This window comes from Perca flavescens, chromosome 11, assembly GCF_004354835.1.
Source record: "Perca flavescens isolate YP-PL-M2 chromosome 11, PFLA_1.0, whole genome shotgun sequence".
NCBI lineage: Eukaryota > Metazoa > Chordata > Actinopteri > Perciformes > Percidae > Perca > Perca flavescens.
This window is the reverse complement of record NC_041341.1, coordinates 24,507,869-24,528,858: the sequence shown is the minus strand read 5'-3', so window position 1 is coordinate 24,528,858 and position 20,990 is coordinate 24,507,869. Positions and strand designations below refer to the sequence as shown.

The 20,990-nt window shown below is 38.4% G+C and overlaps 1 protein-coding gene across 1 annotated transcript in view; it reads left to right on the top strand.

Annotated features, from left to right (window-relative positions):
• Positions 1–20,990, top strand: part of map2 (microtubule-associated protein 2) — a 120,435-nt gene that overhangs the window by 18,934 nt on the left and 80,511 nt on the right. The window contains exon 2 of the mRNA XM_028590463.1: positions 10,033–10,085. The gene's annotated coding sequence lies outside the window, so the exon portion shown is untranslated. The remainder of the gene's footprint in view (positions 1–10,032; positions 10,086–20,990) is intronic.

Sequence of the window (20,990 nt, the reverse complement as noted above, 5' to 3'; positions counted from 1 at the left end):
GTGAATTAATGGGATTGACCTATTATTCAGGAAATATTGATTGTTTATATACTTTAACTGCATGGCAAAATAATGCAAATACAGCAGCTGAGAAGAAGGGTTCCTGCTCAGTGAGTGCATGGCCAATGATAGAGGTTAATAACAATGACGTGTTGTGTAATAGAATATAAGTTGTGAAATGCTGCGGCGAGCCTGCTAGCCATGCTAGTTCCCAGTTTCCAGCGTTGAGCAGTTTATTCTTACAAACCTACCTGCACTACTTTCTGTCCTGCCTGCTTTTTGCTTCACCATACTAGTACATTTTGTCATACGGGTTATGCTACAAACCAATGACCTGGCTCATCCGGTTATTCTACCATTTTTCACCTCAGATGGAGTCTAGCCTAACCTTTTTTTAATCAGTTCTTCATATCCAGAAACTAGTTATTCCTAATTGAAATTACATTATGAAAGCCTAAAAGTAATGTAATACTTTAAATGCATTAATACATATACTACAAATTATGACATTAATTCATTTTAATTGCTACATTGTCATAGATTTTGAAAATAATATAAAAAAACAAAATGTTGATATCAGTAAATGTGTGCTGTCGCCCTGAGGTTAACATTGAGATGTTAACAAAAAAAACAACCTGACCCACACACTTGAGCAGGACTTCCTGCCTGGGGTTGTTTATTCATTCAACAGTGGTTGTGTTGCTCGCTGCTGTGGCTCACTGTTTCACTGCTCCCCTGATAGTTGTCTCTGTGATGGTGATACTGTACACACACACACACACACACACACACACACTGCCCAAGAGGCCCATATTACTGGCTTTGCAGTGAGTCCCATATGGTATTTATCGTAGGATACACTAACCACAATGTTGGACTACATTCAAAAGTGTCAGCACAGTTTTCTCAATAATGTCTTACTGCTAAAATGATCTTTGCTGTAATATAAAGCCTATAGGACAGAAGTGATATTAAGGCTGTGATCACACAGGGCATGTTTTAGTTGTAGGAAGCACATTTTAGTGTTTTGCATGGACCTTATGCATGCCTCACTCTCTGTTTGCTTTTTATTTGCCTAGCATTAGATCTATATTAACGTATAACATGTATGTAAATAACACTATATTGACATACATGTTTACATATTAATTGTAACTATGATAACTTGCTAAAATTTGCATATTGACATGCTACAATTTGCAATGCCAGGCCCTACCAGAGCACCTGATAAGGTATTCCTTTCACCCTGTTTCTTATTGCTTCATATTTGGATGGTATGCTTTTTGCAAAAAGATTACAAAAAAAATCTATCAAAGCAGACTCTGCTTTTATGCTCTCATCGCATTTTCCATTGATTCCTAAAAAAGATCGGTAAGGCTCTATATAAATGTATTCAGACATTTTCTGAATCATTGTTGGGCTAACGTTTTCCTTTAAGAAAGCAATATTACATATACAGTACAGTAGGCTACATTTGGTAAACTGCACAGTCATGGACTTGAGGTGCTTATGCATTTGATATATCAATGCACAGCAAAATGGAATTTATTATCCAGAATAAACTGTCCAATCTCTCAGTAAGGGACACACTATAAGCATTAGTGCTCTTTAAAACAAACAAAATTAGAACACTGATCTGAAGATTGTTCTTGCCACCAATTTTACTGTGGCAGTGACAGCTGTAACCACCTACACTCGAACAACACCAAGCATAAGCTGTCCATATGAGTCTGCTAGTGAGTGCTTGTACATGTGTGTGTGCTTGGACCGTACTATAGGTAAGTGCGCTGGTGTGTTTGTGCGAGATTACAGACTAGGGAGTGTTCATTAGCTTGCTGGTAGTATAATTGAGTGGTGCTGTTTATATTGCAGCCCACGCTACCTCATAAAGAAGCTGTGAAAACGCTTGCTCTGTTGTAAAGAGCACCACCATCTGAAGCTGTACAAGTCTGACAGCGACAGGGCGAGCATTTTATTTGACGATACTGGTGGATTCTTTTTCACTGTGGCTGTTGAGAAATGCCGCTGAGACAGACAGAGAGAGAGAAAGGGACAATTTAAGGGAGAGATAACAGTGGTGACAGAGGCAAAAAGAAGAGAGAGAAGGAAAAATCTAATTTAAGTAGGGTCATTTATTCTTTAATGTGTGTGAAGCCTTCGTTATTACTTTTACTCTTCCTTTTCTTTTTTTTAAACGGCAAATAAATGAAATGCTTTGAACAGGATAAGAGCAGGGACAGGAAATTCACTTCCATAATTTGGAGTAAAAAAGGTTGTGTTCAGAGTATTGCTCTCTTTCTCTCCTTTCTAATCCCCCAGTTGATTTCTTTTTCTCTGTTTTCATTTAGGAATGGAAATTAGGGGTTATTTTGGTCGACTGTGGAGGAAACACTTCTCTGAAAGAGCCACAGTGCTTCAGTAGGATGTTTTATCCTTCTAAAACATGCACATTCACACAATATGCATTGTGGATACAGTTTTTACTTCGATAACATGATCCATATAGTGTTTCACTACATTGCGGCAACAAAAGGAGGAAGACTAGTGTTCTTTTGAATGGTGGTGTGTATTTTCCTTTCATATAGCTGCTTTAAACTGCCATTGGCACTCTGACTGTATTTCTTTTCACACCATTATTTACATAATTATTAATGTTTTTTTTTTTTACCTTTGGACAAATGTTGGGTATTGGATTCCAGGGTTGTGGTTTGATAAAAAAAGCTACAGTAGTCCTTGTAACAAAAACGTTAAAAAATTACAGTCAAATAGGAATAGAGGACAAAATGTTGAACTAGGGCAGTGGATGCTAAATTAAGGGTTGTATGCTAAATAGAAACAATACTGTCTCATTGGGGTTTGATATAAATACTAACTGGCTGGATGATGAGACCCAGATGTGAGAACATTTAAAATGTTTATTGCATTGCAAAAATCTAATTTAGTAAAAATGAAAGACTGTACAAACCAATGGTTTCACTTTGTAGACTTTAATGAACTCTTATTTGTTGTGTGTGTTGTTTTGGATAAGTGTTGAGATAATTGAACCTGTTTTTTACTTGTTAGGCATTACAGACAAGTACCTTCTTAGCAACAATATGAGCAACGGCTTTTTCCCCACAGCCATCAGGCTTTTTAACACTTCAGCCAATAGAGGGGGCTCATGACCCGGGCTCTCTCTCTCTCTCTCTCTCTTTCTTTCTTTCTTTCTTTCTTTCTTTCTTTCTTTCTTTCTTTCTTTCTTTCTTTCTTTCTCTCTCTCTCTCTCTCTCTCTCTCTCTCTCTCTCTCTCTCTCTCTCTCTCTCTCTCTCTCTCTCTCTATACCCACTATACTCTACCCTTTAACTGACGTTACAAGAAAAAAGGATGAAAGTTATTGCCTATAGTAATTGGCGCCACAATAACTCAAACTGTATCATGTCCATTGTGTCAGAGATAGACCTCTCTGACGGTTCCAGATATAGCTGTATTTTCCAAGCTATCACATTGGAATTAACATCCACACACTAATTAAGACACCATCTAATTGAAACTAATTAACAAACGCTCTTGTTTAAAACAACATCATCACAGTGATAGCAGTTATTTTCAATGTGGACCGTGCGTGTGCTCCAGCTGAACAGTTCAAGGCAGCATCTCTCAAACCCCACCCAGCCGAAGAGCAACTGATGTGGGTTCAGAACCAACCCCAGAGGCCTGGGAGCAGCCAACTAGCTGGCTTCTTGTCAAATGGAAACACACATGCACACAAACTGTAGAACAGAGGCAACCGTACAGACCAAGAGGCATATACTGTATGTGGCTGTGATTCGGAGAATTCATGCATGAAAACACTCAGGATTCAATCAGTTTGGACTTGAGTTTGTTTAACCATTACAGTGTTGCTCCCTATAACACCAGCATGGAGACAGATACCCCAGTAAAAGAAAAAGTTGTAGACAAAAATTTACTAAAATAATTAATATATGGGTCTTTATTGAAAATTATGTAATGCCCGACGAGGTGTCCATTATCAGGATTGATTTATTTATTTCAAATGATAAAGCTTCAGTTATAATGGCACGTGGCACAGTGGCGCGGGCCTCTGTAGATAGCGTGCGCGCTAAAAGCTACTTTCCATTATACAAAGCTAAAAAAAAAGAAAAGTGGAGAATACAATGGCAACCATAAACAGCTTAACTGTTTCCCTGGTAACACCTGAAGGTTTGACTAAAACCTGGAACAAACATTCCCATCCCGTAAGGTACTTATGAAATACAAACGTTGTTCACTGCTCCAGTAAATAGGACAGACCTTGGCTACAACTTGCCACGCTTGGCAACGGGAGATATTTTTAGTCCATCCAGCTAGCTATCCAGCTATGTCATTGTCCCCAAATCAGCTTAAAGACTGTCACGAACAAATGATCCGCCATGTGTACTGTCGGCCGAAGCCTGAAGTAGAGAGTTGAACAGCGAACGGAATGAGATATGATCGCTGTGAAAGTACGTTCAGAGGGGCAGTGTAACTTACTTCTTGCAGCTTGTGTGTTAGCGGCATCCTGTGGTGTTCAGTTCAGTTCGGTGTTCAGTACATTCTCTCCCTTTATTTATGACCTGATCTAAAATTGGTGCTGAGAAAACATATTTCACACTTGTGTAAAAACATGAGAGCTTGCCTTGACACCTCCTTTACATCACTTAGCACAGTACAGGTATGTGTGTTTGTTTCATGGGTGCGAATTACACTGGCAGCCAGCCTAAATAAACAACCTGAGGAATATTACTATATATACTTCATCAGAGTTAGTATGGATTTTTTGAAGGCACATATTGTTGAACAGAAGGTACAGTCAATTAATCTCACAATTCTTTATTCGATTAGGCTAACCGATGAATTGCTTTGCCAATGAAATATCTGAAAAAAGCCTGAAACAGTGGTCAAAGGTGAGGTCTTGAAATGTCTTCAAAGGATAAGATATTCAAAGGACGGAACAGACAAAAGCAGCAATTTGGCATGTTTGCTTGAAAAATGACTCAAACAATGAATCAATTATCAAAATAGTTGCAGACCAGTTTGGTGTGATTACAATACCAACATCTGACTCATCTTTATGCTTCTGCCTTGCTTTGGTTCTTATGATACTCAGATCCCCAAACAAATTAAAGGAGAAATCCGGCGCAAAATGAAAGAAGGAAGACCCATCACATGATAAAGGTTAATACTACAACATGGCATCATGACTTTGCGTAAACATATATGCCACTTTCCTAAAGCCAAGTGGCGTGTTATCTGTATGCATTTTGAGCTATCCACGTGTAGGTCTACGCTGTATACAGTACAGCAGATGTAAACATACACACCACGTGCCGTGCTATCGTGAGAAGGTCACACGCGTGTAAAACAAATAGAACATTGGGAGGCTTTAGTAACACAAATAAACGACAAAAAAAAAGACAAAAACATGACGGTGACCAATGTCACATGCTTAGGAAAACAATAAATGGTTGGGTTTAGGAAAGAAACATTGGGGAAGGCTTAAAAAATAAATTAAATTAAATTTAAAAAAACAAACGGTTGATATCACCCTCCCCATCATGACAACCAAATGGGATTTGTCTCATGTGTATTGCTCAGCGAGAGAAAGGAAAGTTAGAGTTTAGGTTACTTCAGAGAGAAAAACAGAGATTATTAGACTATTAAATTTAAGATTAATAAATTTAAATAATTTCTTCCAGAATCATCCCCCACCCTAAGTACTGCGTGCTTGTCTTGTCCTGCTGCCTCCTGGAGTGTATATCCTCTTGGCATAATGAGCTTTAGCTGCTTTTCTACGAGGGCAGAGTCTGTTTCTGTTTCACCAAAGCACAGGTAGAGACAAAACTATACTTCGTGGAAACCTATCTACGACAATTTAGAAAAAAAGGGGGCTAAAATGTTGCATAATAAATGAACTCCTCCTTTTAAGTGCCAATGACACCTCCAGAAGACCCAACAGTTTGAGGAGTTTCCTCTGAATGTTGATGTCCCCTGGCGATAGCGGATAATTTGATTTCCGAATCTCATTTCAGGGATTTTGCAGACGCAAACATAAACTGGATCAAGTTTTCACGTCAGTCTTTTTTCTTTCTTTCGTTCTTTCTTTTTTCTTCTTTTCTTTCTTTCTTTTTTCTTCTTTTCTTTCTTTCTTTTTTAATTGCTTAAATCTAATCTCATCATATCACAGTTTAATTCCATGAGTTTCCTTTCGATGAATAAACCTGTCCCAAGTAGAAGATCATTTTATTTTCTTCCAGGTTGAAAAATACCTCACCGTCATCAACTCAACGCCACAATTACAAACCTGTCGTTTGGCATTTAGTGTCTCACCAGCTTATTTTAGTCTCAAAGACAACTTCTGATTTCCTTTGTCATAACTCGTGTTTGACTCTCTGGGCTTTGGCTTGATGCTGAATTACAATAATGTCATAGCTAGGAGGTCCCTACAAGGGCAGAATCTGTATAATAGGAAAATCATGTACAGAAAAATAAAAATGCTGATAAACAAATGTGTTACGCTGCATTTGCAACTTCACTCATCAGATTCTGTTTGATTTTTCAAAACACCAGACTATCAGTACAACTGCAAGGAGATAACTGGAGCACCGTCAGAAAATATGTATTCCTTTTTTTTTTTTTTATAAATACAACTATTTAACTTTTTTCAGATTTTTTTTTTTTAACAAACACTTTAGTTTTGGTTGTGATAACTGTCTGCTATTAGGTCATAAAGGCAGCAATGGCCAGATAGAGCAAGGATTAGACTTTCCTCCATGTTGTTTTGGCTGTTCGGTCTAATCCCGTCAAGCAAAGAGCTCCACTGAGCTCTTCCGGGGCGCTGTTGGGGCAACAAAAACAGTCTCCCAAAATAGTGGAGCAATGTGTACACATGGTGTAATGTTACCGCCATTGCTTCCCTCTATTGGAAAATTACTGTATATATGTGGTTAAAAAAAGAAAGCCCCATAAAGATGTTGCATACTTATACTTTCAAATGTACTTCTAGGTGTATTCATGTCACCAGAATACTGCTAATTACCACTTGTGTCATCACAGCATGACTGTAGATCCAATGTCATCTGGTTGTATCTATTCACCTATTCGGCAATACCTGCTGAAACAAATTACACTTTTTATACACCCGATGTAATTTCTCTGACACATTGAGCAGGTTCAGGGGTTAATCATCAGCTGTGTCATGTGTGGAATCCAACGACTTTGTCAAACACCATTTGATCAGATTAATAATAGTTTGTGTGTATAACAGCAGGGCAGACAGGAAGCTAAGCAGGACAGCCCGCTGAGGTCTCTGATGACTTGTTAGTTCCCATCCGTCAGGAGTAAAATGCAAAGGGCAATCAAGTTAGAATATACACATGCACTGTTATTTGTATGGATGTTTGCTATAAGCTGTTCTGTCTCACGAAGAGCATGTTGTGTTGGACGGGTTCATATATCAATAGTGTGGTCTTACAACAGCAAGGCATTCAATTAAATTGACAAGCTTTTACTAATGCTTTGTTCTTTTTTTCAAACTTTAGCCTTTGGAAACAAGAAAATGCCCAGCATGAAATCCCACTCTTGAGAGAATTTGCTTGTTGGAACCACTTCACTTTAAGGGTAAAAGGTTACTAATTTCAAGACATTTTAAATGATGATGGAAATTCAGACAGACACTGTGCGATAATGGTGCAAAGCCCTAGGAACTGTTGTGTTCCTGAAAAGCTGTCTTCATTTTGATCAGATACAGAGTGGCATTAGTCTGATGAAGCTGTGAAACAAGCACAGACAAGCTTACTTACTTACTGGTTGACTGGGCGTTAAGACGCGTTACAAAGGCAAGTAATAACTAAAACTGCAACAACTGATCATTTTTCTGTTGATCGACTTAATGAGTAATCAACTAACAATTTGAGCTCTAGAACAAATTGATAAGGCTGATGAAAGTAAAACAACATTTAAAAAAATATCTTCATGGGGACAACCAATATAGCGTGCTCGGATGAAGGAGAAAACCTGCATTCTTCAATCTTTTCTTCACCTCTCTTCCCTGCATCATTCTCTGTATGTTTGAGTTGTGCCTTCTGACAGAACAGATATGTTTCTATTTTTAGTGTTACAGCTGTTTACACCAGCAGTGTAAAGGCTGGACATAATTAATGCTTTATATACCTGAGACCCACAGTGTCGTCTTGGCTGTTTGTATGTGCTCCCCCTGCTGGTCCTATGTGGCATTTCATCTAAACCTATTGTCCTTTCTCTTCAGGGGTACAAGATTGGGAAAGTAGACAACATGTGCTTAGACTGAAAATAGCTCTATGTTAAAAAATAAACTAAAAACAAGGGGCTGTGTTTGTGTGGGAATGTGGATACCAGGAACCACTGAGAAGACAGAGCAGGGAGTCCAGTTTCAAGACATTTCCGACAGAACAGACTGATCTCATAAAGTGGCGTATGTATGATACGCCAATTCGTTTGCCATTTTGGCGCGTTATCAAGATGCATAATCGCTTTTTATCTACATTACATGTGAATTTTTAGTGTAGGGAGTAGTATGAAAGGAGGTTGCTTGGGGTGGTGGATGGTTAAAACACAGGACTTTCACCCAGGAGAGCTGGGATCGTGTCCCGCGTGTGGTGTTCTTTTCTAAACCCAACCGTTTGTTTTCCTAAGCGTGTGACGTTGGTCACCGTCGTGTTTTTGTCGGGGCGTTTTTTGTGTTACTAAAGCCTTTCCCAATGTTCTTTTCCTAAACCCAATCTTTTTTTTTTTTTTTTTTTTTTTTTTTACACACGTGACGTTCTTGCGATAGCGACGCCACGTGGTGTGTATGTTTACATCCGCTGACATACACGTGGATCGCTCAAAATGCGTACAACACGCCATTTGGCTTTAGGTAAGCGCCGTGTAAAGTCATGATGCCATGTTGGACACAAAGACAGTGAGTTTAGCCATTTGTTTGTCAGTTTGGGTGTTTTTGGCGCCTGGCAACAATACCCCCAAGGTGTAAGGGTTAATTCAGGATATGATAGAGCGATAGAGTCTCAGCTTTCCCTGTAGTGCTACTATCTTACCCTAACCCTCAGCATTAAGTAAGAGAAAAAAAAAATCACTTTGCTGTCCAAATTGATAATGGGAAAGGACTGAGTATTGGAAATGTTTGCTCATTATTTTTGACATGCATGATTTGTGTAGTCTGTTACTCGTTCAGTGCCATTTAAATTTACATGAACTCATTGCACTCTTGCTGAAATACCCACAGTGGCCTGCAGTGTCTACAAGTATTAGTATGTTCAGACTGTGTTGCTGTTGGACTAAAGCCAACTAGTGTGTCTCTGCTCGTGTGTATCTGTTAAATGGAGCTGCATGGTTTTGTCTACCCTTTCATGCAACTTTCAACTGTGTGAGTTTGAGGCGAAGAGAAGCATCTTAGTTGTTGTGGATGCTGTCGAATAGACGCTGCACATGTGGCATCAACGAGCACACACACACACACACACACACACACACACACACACACACACACACACACACACACACACACACACACACACACACACACACATATACATACATACACTGGTAAGCGTTCCCTTTCTTGCTGTCACTTTATCTCTTCCTCTGTCTCTCATGTGTACTCTGCTATGCCCAGCTGGGCGATAGCACAGGGCTTCCGTTAGATCCACAACTGATTGGAGACTACTCTCAGTCTTACTCTCTCACCTCAGCTCCACTTCTAGCTACTTTCTCACGTCTCCCTCCCTCTACCCCTTACTTCCATCTGTCTCGAAGATATACGGACAGTGTGTGTTTGTGTGTATTTGTGTGTGTGTTAACCAAGGTGCCACCTGCCACTGCACTCCCAAAGTACTGGCAGCCAAATCTAATCTCTCTCTCTCTCTCTCTCTCTCTCTCTCTCTCTCTCTCTCTCTCTCTCTCTCTCTCTCTCTCCATCCCCCTCACTACTGTTCTTTCCCCTTATCCTCTCACCCTCTCTTATCCTCTCACCCTCTTAGGTCTTGGATGTTAGCTTTTATTCTGAGCCGTGGACAACATCCCATCTAGCCAGGTGAGTCTCTCAATATCTCCCCCTCTCTCTTTGTTTTGGCATTTCACCCTCTGTCCCTCTCTCTCTCTTTCTTCCATATGCCTTTGGGTACTACTGCAAAGATGCTGCGTCACCGTGCCGGTTTCATATAGACGCAATTGTAATTTTACTGTAGGAGATAAAAAACAGATGCATCTCTCTTTTGTCCCGTCTGCTTTTCTGTCTATCTCTGTCACCTTGTCATGCTGGTGTGTGTGTGTGTGTGTGTGTGTGTGTGTGTGTGTGTGTGTGTGTAACTGAGTTGTTTTTTTTTATGTTTTTTTTTAATTAATAATCCAAAACCCCAAGCATATGCATTTCTATTTTACATTGGTATACTCATTTTTGTCGAGTGTCCATGAATGTGTGAAAACATCAGGCTTTATTAGTGTGCGTGTGTGTTTGTGTTTGTGTTTGTGTGGACATGTCTAGACACTCCAGACTGTTATTCTGTTGAGCAGTTTCATTTTCTCATGGTTCAAGTGCAGAGTGGAAAGCGACCGTAGCCTGACTATTGAGACACTGTAGATTCACTTTTGTCCAAAATGTATTTCTGGTGTCCAGTCTGGTCACCTCTCTGCCAATTGGAAGTGACAAAACGGTCAAGTACAAATTGTCCAGCAGACCATCCAGAGAAAGACTACCAACCTTAGATCTTTTGCCTTTTGATATGTTGTCCCTGTGATTTCACAAAACAAGCAGGTTATCTTCTTTGGACTAAAATGTAATTAACCATATTAATTTTTAGATTACCCTAGCCCTGTAATGTGAAAGGGGTGCTTATACTGCAGAGAATTAAGATCTAACTCCACAGCTCTCTGCAGACCATTGTTTTGGTTTGCTGGTTGAGCGTCTATGGCTGTCATCAGCTGCCCCCATGTAAAACTACATGCAACATGAAATGGTGGGGAGGCAAATGCAAATCAATGGATGCGAGCCAAATGACATTTAGAAAAAGAAAAAAAAATCTTAGGAGTTGTTGGCCTGCTGTGTAGGTGAGGTTATGCTAGTTTTTGCTGATGCGTTCGCACTTGATTTATTTTGAAAGTTGATTTAGTATGAAATTAAAACTGTATAATATATCAGTGCTTATTGCTGTTTAAGTTAGTTTTGGGTTTGTTAACAGTTAAAAACAATATTATTTTTAAAATAAGAAATACAATATAAACAATAAAAAAAGTTTGTTGCATGGTATAAAAAAAAATAGCCCATACAATATATTTCTTGACTAATAGTTAAAGTTGCTTATTAAGCTTTTTTTTTCCTGTTAAGTTCGTGACTCTCATAACCAACTGCTGGGCTGTCGCTCACAGCGGAGAGCTACGTGATACATGCCACTATATGGATGAGGACTGGCCGGTTAAATCGATTATCCTACATACAGAGTATGCCATGCAGACACACAGCTGACAACCTTGCAGCTAAGCAGGCTCAGACAAACGTTCCGCTGTGGACTTGAGGTTCCACTCTTCGGAAACTAGCTGCATGTGTCCACGACAACGCACGTGACATCGTAGCTGCGCCACCGGTACAAGTCTGCAGCTGTCCGGCTAAACTGAACACGGAGAATATGTCCGAGCCTCCCGGACGGGTGAACTGGGTCTCAGTTGCCTGCTTTCCGGTTAGGAGTAAATAATCGGTTAACGAGGTTCGGCAGTCGTTTAGAAGAACAAAAACTGAATTAGCATCCCTAGTTATTTCTTTTTTTTTATTAAAATTTCTATTAGCACTATTTTTTTTATATTAGCATTGTATCAAATGACTCACTTATAGGGTTACAGATGCTAAAAGTAAAAAAAAAGTGATGTTGGCTTGTGTTGTGTTCTGGTGCTGTATTTCCTGAAATTGGAATTACTGGTATGTTCTGGTTAGGGCCGCTAGATTTTAAATGCATTTGGCTGCAGTTGTTTTAAATAAACAGAATATAGAATATATAATAACTGATTTGTAAATACCGTATTGGTCCGAATATAAGACGACCATATGATGTTACCATGCTTTCAGGCGGTTGTGGGGGCTCTGTCTAAAATTCTGCCATTTCGACCAGCTGTTTGTAACGTTAAAATAAAATGGATTATGCAAGTTTTGTACGTATTTTGAGAAAGGAAAAAAAAACGTCTTATATTCGGACCAATACGGTACTTAAATTTCCCCTAGTTGCTGCTATTGTGGTGGTGTTTTGAGCCAATAGTTTTGGTAATATGATTCAGCAGAAGAAAGCAGATTGATAATAACTTAATACGCAATTTGTGCGGTAACTACCTTTTTTTCTCATCACTCCCTGTCATGCATATGCTGTTGCAATTAGCTAGCATTGGTAAATAATAAAAAGGTTGATGCTTGAGAGTTCTTTTGGGGGTCGTAGGGGAGATAAAAGGCCTAACAAGTGATTTATAATACACACGACTTAAATTATTTTCCCCTACCCACCCCTATCCAAAAGCGTTGGCCACTGCACAACAACATTGTCAATATAAAAGCAGTCCTCTGTGCAAGAAGTGTTCAAATCCATGCTCTAAGCAGTTTCCTCATCACTGACAGCATGTCGATGAGGCTTTCCTTATATTTAATTTACTTTTTAGATGGTCCTAACTGACTACAGCTGACAGTATTCACTGGCAGTTTTTCATACGACTGTCTCTCAAATATTCATAACTCTAGATATTGATCATTCAGCTCCTTTGTATACTTTTTTACACCCCCACCAACACTTTTGCTCTTGCTCTCCCTTTTACACACACACACACACACACACACACACACACACACACACACACACACACACACACACACACACACACACAGCAGGGTGCTGTTTGTCAGGTTTCAACAACAATGTGTACATTCCAACACAATGAAAATATCTGATGTTAAAACATGTAAGCCGTCCCTCCGTCTCTCTCTCCCCTGCTGTCTTCATGAGGGAAAATGTTAGTGGCATTACCCAGCAGGTCTGTTTGACCTTCTCCTGTTCTCTTAGCCTCTCTTTCCTCCTTTCCGCCTCACCCCTCCATCACACTGCTGGCTGAACCAGAAAGGCAGGCGGTCCTGACCCAGCTACATCGTAGCCATTTCTCCAATTCCTATGTCAGCTATTCGATCCATTACAAATTACAAGCCACTGCAAATAAGGAGGATATATATCATTTGTATATTTCATACACTATAAAGTACTTTCTATGAATATCAAGGATCTACCACACACACAAACATCGCTATTTACTATATGCGAAACATCAGCCTCCAACAAATTATATTTGTCTTAGGTCCTGGACATAAATCTTTGGAGAAACACTTCTCCCAGCATTTCAGAACTAAGAAACCTTCACCTTGTTTTTGAATGTTGTATTAAACCAAATCTATTTCTGTGTGCATACAAAATAACAGCTTAAATAAGAAAATTGTTAATGATTATTATATTTCTTTGTGTCATAAAAGTGTCAGGTGATGTTATATTATTCAACAGGACCACATTAAAAATCTAAGCAGTGTGAGGGAACAGAACTGCTATCAACAAGTTTTGAATTATTAAAAAATAAACACAAATCATGAGCTAGTTCACTTCATTTATTATTTCCAACCTCCTATAGCATTCTTTCAATATTGCTATGAGGACTTGGATCATGTCTTGTAGGTTTAGTGACTAAACATTCTTTTATGTAATTTGTAACATCAGAATAATATTTCAGTGTTTCTACATTTCTTTGTCTAAGAGGTCCTCTTTAGGTTTCATGTGACTTCTATCCTTTCTGCAGTTTGAATGTTAAATGTAGTTGTATATTTGAGTAATAGTCCTAATAAAAAGGCAAAAGAGAGTGAGACAGTCATAACCATATGTTATCCGATGGCAGTTACTGTAGACTGTACATGTAGAGAGAGAGAGAGAGAGTGTGTGTTAGTAATGTTCATGTTGTCAGCCACTGCAGCAGTGATGTAATGGCCCAGACTCCCCCCACTCCTTAGGCTAGACATTCATTTTCTTTCCTTCTGTCTCTCTCCTCTTGACCACATCTATGCATCTCTTTTCATCTCTTTGTCTCTTGTTTCGCTTTCATCTCACACGGCTACCCGACTGCTATTCCGTGTCCTTTGCTCTTTTTTCTCAAGAATTGTTATGAAATATACACACATGAAAGCAATTTTTTTTTTAACCCCCTAACCCTTTTTTGCAGATATATATTTGTCTCAATCAAGAGCTTGATAAGTATGATTGCAAGAAACAATACAAACCAAATAATAACATGTGCAACATGTTTTCATTTTTTTTTTTGCAAACAGTCTGAGCCCAAAGAGCTCAGTTTCTTGTAGACTGAGGCTGAATTCTATGGAGGGAATATTTATTCATAATTCAAATTGAAAGTCCAAAGAGAAAATGAAGCAAGATCAAATTAAAAATAGTATTATTTTAATTAAAAATATTATTATTTTAATTAAAAATATTATTATTTTAATTAAAAATATTATTATTTTACTATGCTACTAGGAAAAATCATGCCATAAGTAAATGTGAAATGTAAAAGCTTAAATGGAAATACTTAGATTAAAATCTTAAATAGAAAAAAAGAAATTATTTATTTTAGACTTTCCCCTTTATAATTTTCAATTTGATATTTTATCTTTTGAATTTTCTGTTTTACATTTGACATTTTAAGATTCACCTTTTAAATTTTGATTTAACATTAAGCTTTTCATTTAGAAGTGACAGGTGTCAATTTAAATGAGGAGGCGTGGCCCAACGGCTGGTGGGAGGGTCTGAAACCACTTCCAGCTGACAGCGGCTGCTGTGAGTATTACTGGCCGCCGGTAAGCAAGCAATCCTATTGGAGAAAATGTGCAATTGGCCTAGCCTAGAAATCTAGACGCACCCTAGCGGGTTTAATTTGCAGCCAGGGGGGTCTAGGCACTCTCCGTTGGCTTGCGAGCTGGAAAAACCAAAATGTGATGAGGCCAATCACATTGTGTATAGAGTCGGTGGGCGGGCTTATGGCTGCTGCTGCTGGGAACAGCGGTCTTCGGGAAGACTTGGAGTTAAGTTTTTCTTTGAGAAAAGAACAAAGAACGGCACTGAAATCACGCCTCCTCATTTAAATTGACACCTGTCACTTCTAAATGAAAAGCTTAATGTTAAATGGAAATCTAAAAGGTGAATCTTAAAATGTCAATGTCAAATGTAAAACATAAAATTCAAAAGATAAAATGTCAAATTGAAAATTATAAAGGGGAAAGGCTAAAATAAAATAATTTCTTTTTTTTCTATTTGAGATTTTAATTTAAGTATTTCCATTTAAGCTTTTCCATTTCACATTTAATTATGGCATGATTTTTCCTAGTAGTGTAGTAAAATAATAACCTGACTCTGCCAGATGGATTGCTTCGCATTTGCTCGGCATATCCATCTGGGAACTTTCCGTTGGAGAACCTTTGGGAAGGCGCGGAAATACTGGTTAGCTGATTGGATGAACCATCTGTCTATCACCTATGTTGGTGATAGACGGGCCAAATCAACCAATCAGATCCACGAAGCGTGTGAAAATACAACCACAAGCCCGCCCCTGCTGCTGCAGGCAAAGCATAGCTGCTGCAGGCAAAGCATAGCTTTGTTTGTGTAACGAGAATTTAGGAATAAAAGGCACCATTTCAGGTTCCCGGACCATATTCCAAAAGAAGGATCCAAGAGAAAAAAAGCATTAGCGAGCGGCTAACCGAATTAGGGCTACCGCTGTCTGAAAATACTGGTTAGCTGACTGAATAAACCATCTGTCTATCACCACATAACCCACCTCAAAACCAACGCTAATTGGCCCGGTCGTTTGGCTAACGGCTCCAAATTTTCTCTGCCTCAAGATGCCAGACTGATCTGCGAGTGGAAAACTGGTGCTCGCGAGATCAGGACGGTCTCACGAGGCTAGTAAAATAATGCTATTTTTAATTAAAATAATACTATTTTTAATTTGATCTTGCTTCATTTTCTCTTTGGACTTTCAATTTGAATTATGAATAAATATTCCCTCGATAGAATCCTGTCTATAAACTCCTAATCAGATTTGTTTAGGAACTAAGTACGTACTTATTTACACTCTTCTATCCCTGTAATGTCCTGAAAGGCAGAGTGGTATGCTGTGGCTATACAGGATGTCGGTTTTGGTAGTTTTTGGATGAATTCTTGAGATTGCTCTGTCCCCATAAGTGATGTATAACTCTAGTGCCCATCAGTCAATGACAGCTGTGATAAAGGCCCCTCACAGAATCATTTGAAAGATGCTTTAATCAGATGAGAACACTATGTCCGTTATCACATTGAATTGATTAAAACTTAATGAGACATTTTTTTTATGTTATCTTAATGTACTTGCTTGCTGAGAGTTAGATGAGACCATCAACATTACTTAAATAGGAAACTACAGCCAGGAGATGGTTAGCTTAGTTTAGCATAAAGACTGAAAGCAGGAGGAAACAGCTAGCCTGATTCTGTCCAAATAATAAAAAAATGTTTTTCTGCTATGCTATGCTAACCCCCCCCCCCCCTTTTCTTAGTTTCAGATTTAGCGGACAGACATAGAGTGGTATCTATCTTCTCAGCAAGAAAGCCAATAAGCACATTTCTCTGTTGTGTCTTACAGGGTTTTTCAAGAACAAATGTCTAGATTTTGAATGCTTTTGTACAAGAAAATGTTTTAATTTAGAGATACTGAATAGTAACAGGTTAGATTGGGATACACTACAGTTAAACGTTCTCTAATAATTAGTTACATTTACTTACTTATATACACGCTCCACTGACAGTAGTTACTAGAACTTAAAAGAAGGGCAATCAATTGAGAGCTTTTTTTCACCTCCACTTCCTTTTCCTCTATAATATTCATATTACGCTCATGCTTCTTTGAGACTGGGTCATGAACAGTAGTTCAAATTACAAGGAGCGTATATATTGATGGCGTAATGTGCTTTGAAGTACAGACCATTATGTCTCATTGTTGTACTGTATTGTCCAAGTTTGATAGACTGAATTACTGTACTAAGTCTATGTGGAGTCTGCCTTAACATAAAGAGATACAGCAGTTCATGCTGGCAGTGCTTATTATCAACTCATGCCTTGCTTAAATTGAATAACAGTTCTTTATTTTATTTCATTAATTATTCGTCCCTCAACACAATTCAGCCAAAAATGCCAACTGGTGTGAACGAGGTGGCAAATGGCTTTGAAATTGGGATTCTAAAATCCCAACGTACCCAATACCATTTAACCAGTTACACAGAATTCAAGGAAGGATCTATTCTCATCTTGTGCATACAATTGTACTACTACTAAGACACTTACTAAATAAAACAGTGTCTGATTAAAGCTTAAAGTTGCTATAGTTTTATGCGCACTCACACACACACACACACACACACACACACACACACACACACACACACACACACACGCACACACACGCACACACGCACACTTACGGACACCCACATACATTTTCTGGTAGGCTGATACATGAGTGGCTAATGGAGAAGAATAATCACTTTGCCCAGCTGAAATTATGATGAAAAATTCAATTGAATAGCACACTTTTTTTTTCATTTTAGGTATCAATTACATTTTGGTATTACTTTTTGCATACTGTCACATAGAGATTAAGGAATATCTTGAAATAAATGAGGGGGATTACTGTCTATTTAACTAGAAGTTCCACGTATGCAGTTATTACTTGTGGGCAAATCTAATCTCCTTGCTCTGAGGTAACTCGAGATTTTTTGTTTTGCTTTCTATCATTAGTTTCTTTTCATCTTCAAGTGTACTTTGAACTTTCTGGATCTCACCGATGACAAAATGATGGAGGTCTTTCGTATCTCTTCAAGAAATGTGGGTATTGTCATCTGCCCTTAAAACAGTGTGGTCCATACCTACACATTAGAGGGGAAGTTGGCTTGATATTACTTTCTATGAGCAACACGTCCATCAAATAAAACACAATATATTGTTTGTCCATATCAAATGCAAAAACGTATGTAGTTTTCGGGGAACTGAAAAAACTGACGTCCTTCTTGGAAGGACCGTCTCCAGGTGAGAGTTTTATTGCAGCATCATACAGGCAGAAGTGAAGGCCTTAGCTTGCAGAGTACACACTCATTAAAAATTAATTCTTTGCATAACCATATAGTCAAACCATCTAGGAACCCCTTTACACTTAAAATATTCTGAATCATCCAAAGATGAGTCAAAACCTTTTTTTTTTTTTTTAGGCTTTGAGGAATCCGCACATATATTTTAACTCCTCACACAGTCCAGTCACATTGCAAATACAGTACATGAGCACCTTGCATTTTCTAAACAGAAAAGAGCTCGGTCACCTGCAACACACAAACATGCACAAAGACACACACATCACCCCCTGCAGACTGCATTATATATGGGCTGACAGGTGGCTGCTGGATATGCAGTCTCAAGAGACCGAGCAAAGCACTTTTATTTTGTGTGTGTGTGTGTGTGTGTGTGTGTGTGTGTGTGTGTGTGTGTGTGTGTGTGTGTGTGTGTGTGTGTGTGTGTGTGTGTGTGTGTGTGTGTGTGTGTGTGTGTGTGTGTGTTAGAGGTACAGGGTTGCATAAGAAATGAGCAGAAAGGACCTTCACACTGGGGGAGGACAGCATAGCTTGGAAAGATAAGTCCAAAACATTTCTCATACACTTTATTTCTCTCTAGTGTATGTGTGTGGGGGGGTGTGTATGTATGTGTTTGTATCTCTGTGTGTGTTTCCTATAGGGAAATCATATTTGTGAATTAGTTTTCAACGACATGGCATCTTCTGTGACATCACTGATGGGGTGTGGCCACATAATTAACACGTTAAAAAATGCCATGCAGATAGACATATAATGTTAGAATTACGTTTCATAAACCTTCATATGATTATATAGCATGAATGGACACACTATTTTACCAAGTTTGACACATTTTGTATTAGTTTAGATGAGTAAAATAACCCAATATCACTTTGTTGCCCATTAGTAACATGGCTGAAAAATTGAGGGTTAGAGTTACGTTGGGCCTAATGATTGGCCAGTTATAAAAAAAGTTTTTTTTTATAAGTTTGAATTGAGCAGAGGTTATCAGATTTGAAGTCTCTGTATTTGCTGGATGTGTAAATAGGCACCCAGTCTTAAAGAAGCATGAGTGGAATACAAATGAATGAATGAATTTCGCTACATGTACGTGTATGTGACAAATAAAGTACCTTTACCTTTACCTTTTACTTTAAATACTATAGCGGACAGATATTATAGAGGCAAAGGAAGCTCTCAAATTATTCCCCCTCTTTAAGCAACTTAATAAGGTAATATGTCGTTGTCTGCTGGCCCAAATTTGCCAAAAAAAGGTTCAGTATTAATACAAAATATTTGATTCATTGGATAAAATAGTTGTATCCAAAGACTGTGTCCCAACTAATTTAAATAAAAGTAGAACATTAGCACAAAAAAATAACATCATTCAGGAGGTTTGTTCTGTGATCACTCACAGCAGAATGGATGCAGCCTCTTGCTGGTACTTCAGGAATATTGTGGTATAATGGTACCAACCAGTCGTATCACTGCACTAGCCATGGTATACACATGGTATATACTGTTGGAAGTTACAGAAAAAAATCAGTCAGTGGACCTCTAGTTAAGATTGTAGATTAATGTAGCATTTAGCTAAGATACTTCTGCCCTGCTGCCCTGGAGAGGGGAAGTGATAGAGTCCTCTGGTAGAAGAGATAAATAACTGTAATTCTCCATGTCCATCTCCACCTGTCAGTTTAATTCAAAAAGTATAAAATAGTATAATAAATATATTTCAAGCATTGCCACTTTGAATGTCATTTGAGTCTGTATTTACTTTGCTTATTTCTCTTCAGCTGCAGACCGTGTTTTTTTAATAATTGAGTTCAAAACCCCTGTCATTTAAATAATTATGGTGATATTGATATGTAATAATTTTTCGCATGTGGTCAGTGAAGATATAAATGAAAATGCTTCTCTGTTAGAAAGACGCATAGCTCAACACTTAATTCTTTGGTCTCCGGGCGTACAATTTGTTTAGTGGTGTTAAAAATAAGATTATTTACCGGTATGTGTTATAGAGTATGGTTTAGTTTTAATGTTACATTTATCACTTCTTATCAAGACAGTTGTGGATTTTAAGTTGTAACAAATGTTATTTTATTTCTGTGAAGACATCTGCCAGTTGGTCTGCACACACCTTGAGAGCTTGGCCAAGGATGCCATCAGGTCCAGTGCATTGTCTGGATTAATTCTTATAAAAGATATGTCCCAATATGCCCTCAATATTATTAGTGGGCAGGGGTCCTGGGCCTTTTGTATCTCCTCAGCTGGGAAGTGGTTCTCAAAACATAGAAGATGTTCAAACAAAAAAGATGGGAAAGATGCAAACAAATGTAATGATAAAATGATTAATCCACGCAGGGCACCTGGACCTGATGACATCCCTGGCTGAGCTCTCAAGGTGTATTGCTTTTCAAACGAGAATGCACAACAAGGTGCCCCTTCTACACCAAGACCTTTACTCTCGTTTCCAATTTTCAGGTTTCCCAGTTTTATGCTGCAACATAAAAGAAAGAACATAATTCTTAAAAATAAAACCTGTATACAGTTCCTCGTATTTTCAGATCAATTTTATTGAAATCGTGATTAAAGAAACAGAAATAATAGTTGAATTTATTTATTATCTGATTGATGGTTGACCAACTGGCAATCACGGAACGTACCGGGAATTAGTCTGACAACGATTTAGCCTCTGGGGGCAACGCCCAATATTTCGGGGTTTCTGGTGAAGCCAGGGGATATTCAGGCCAAGACTTCCTCTTTTGTGCCTCGTCCGATTAACAATTAAGATGT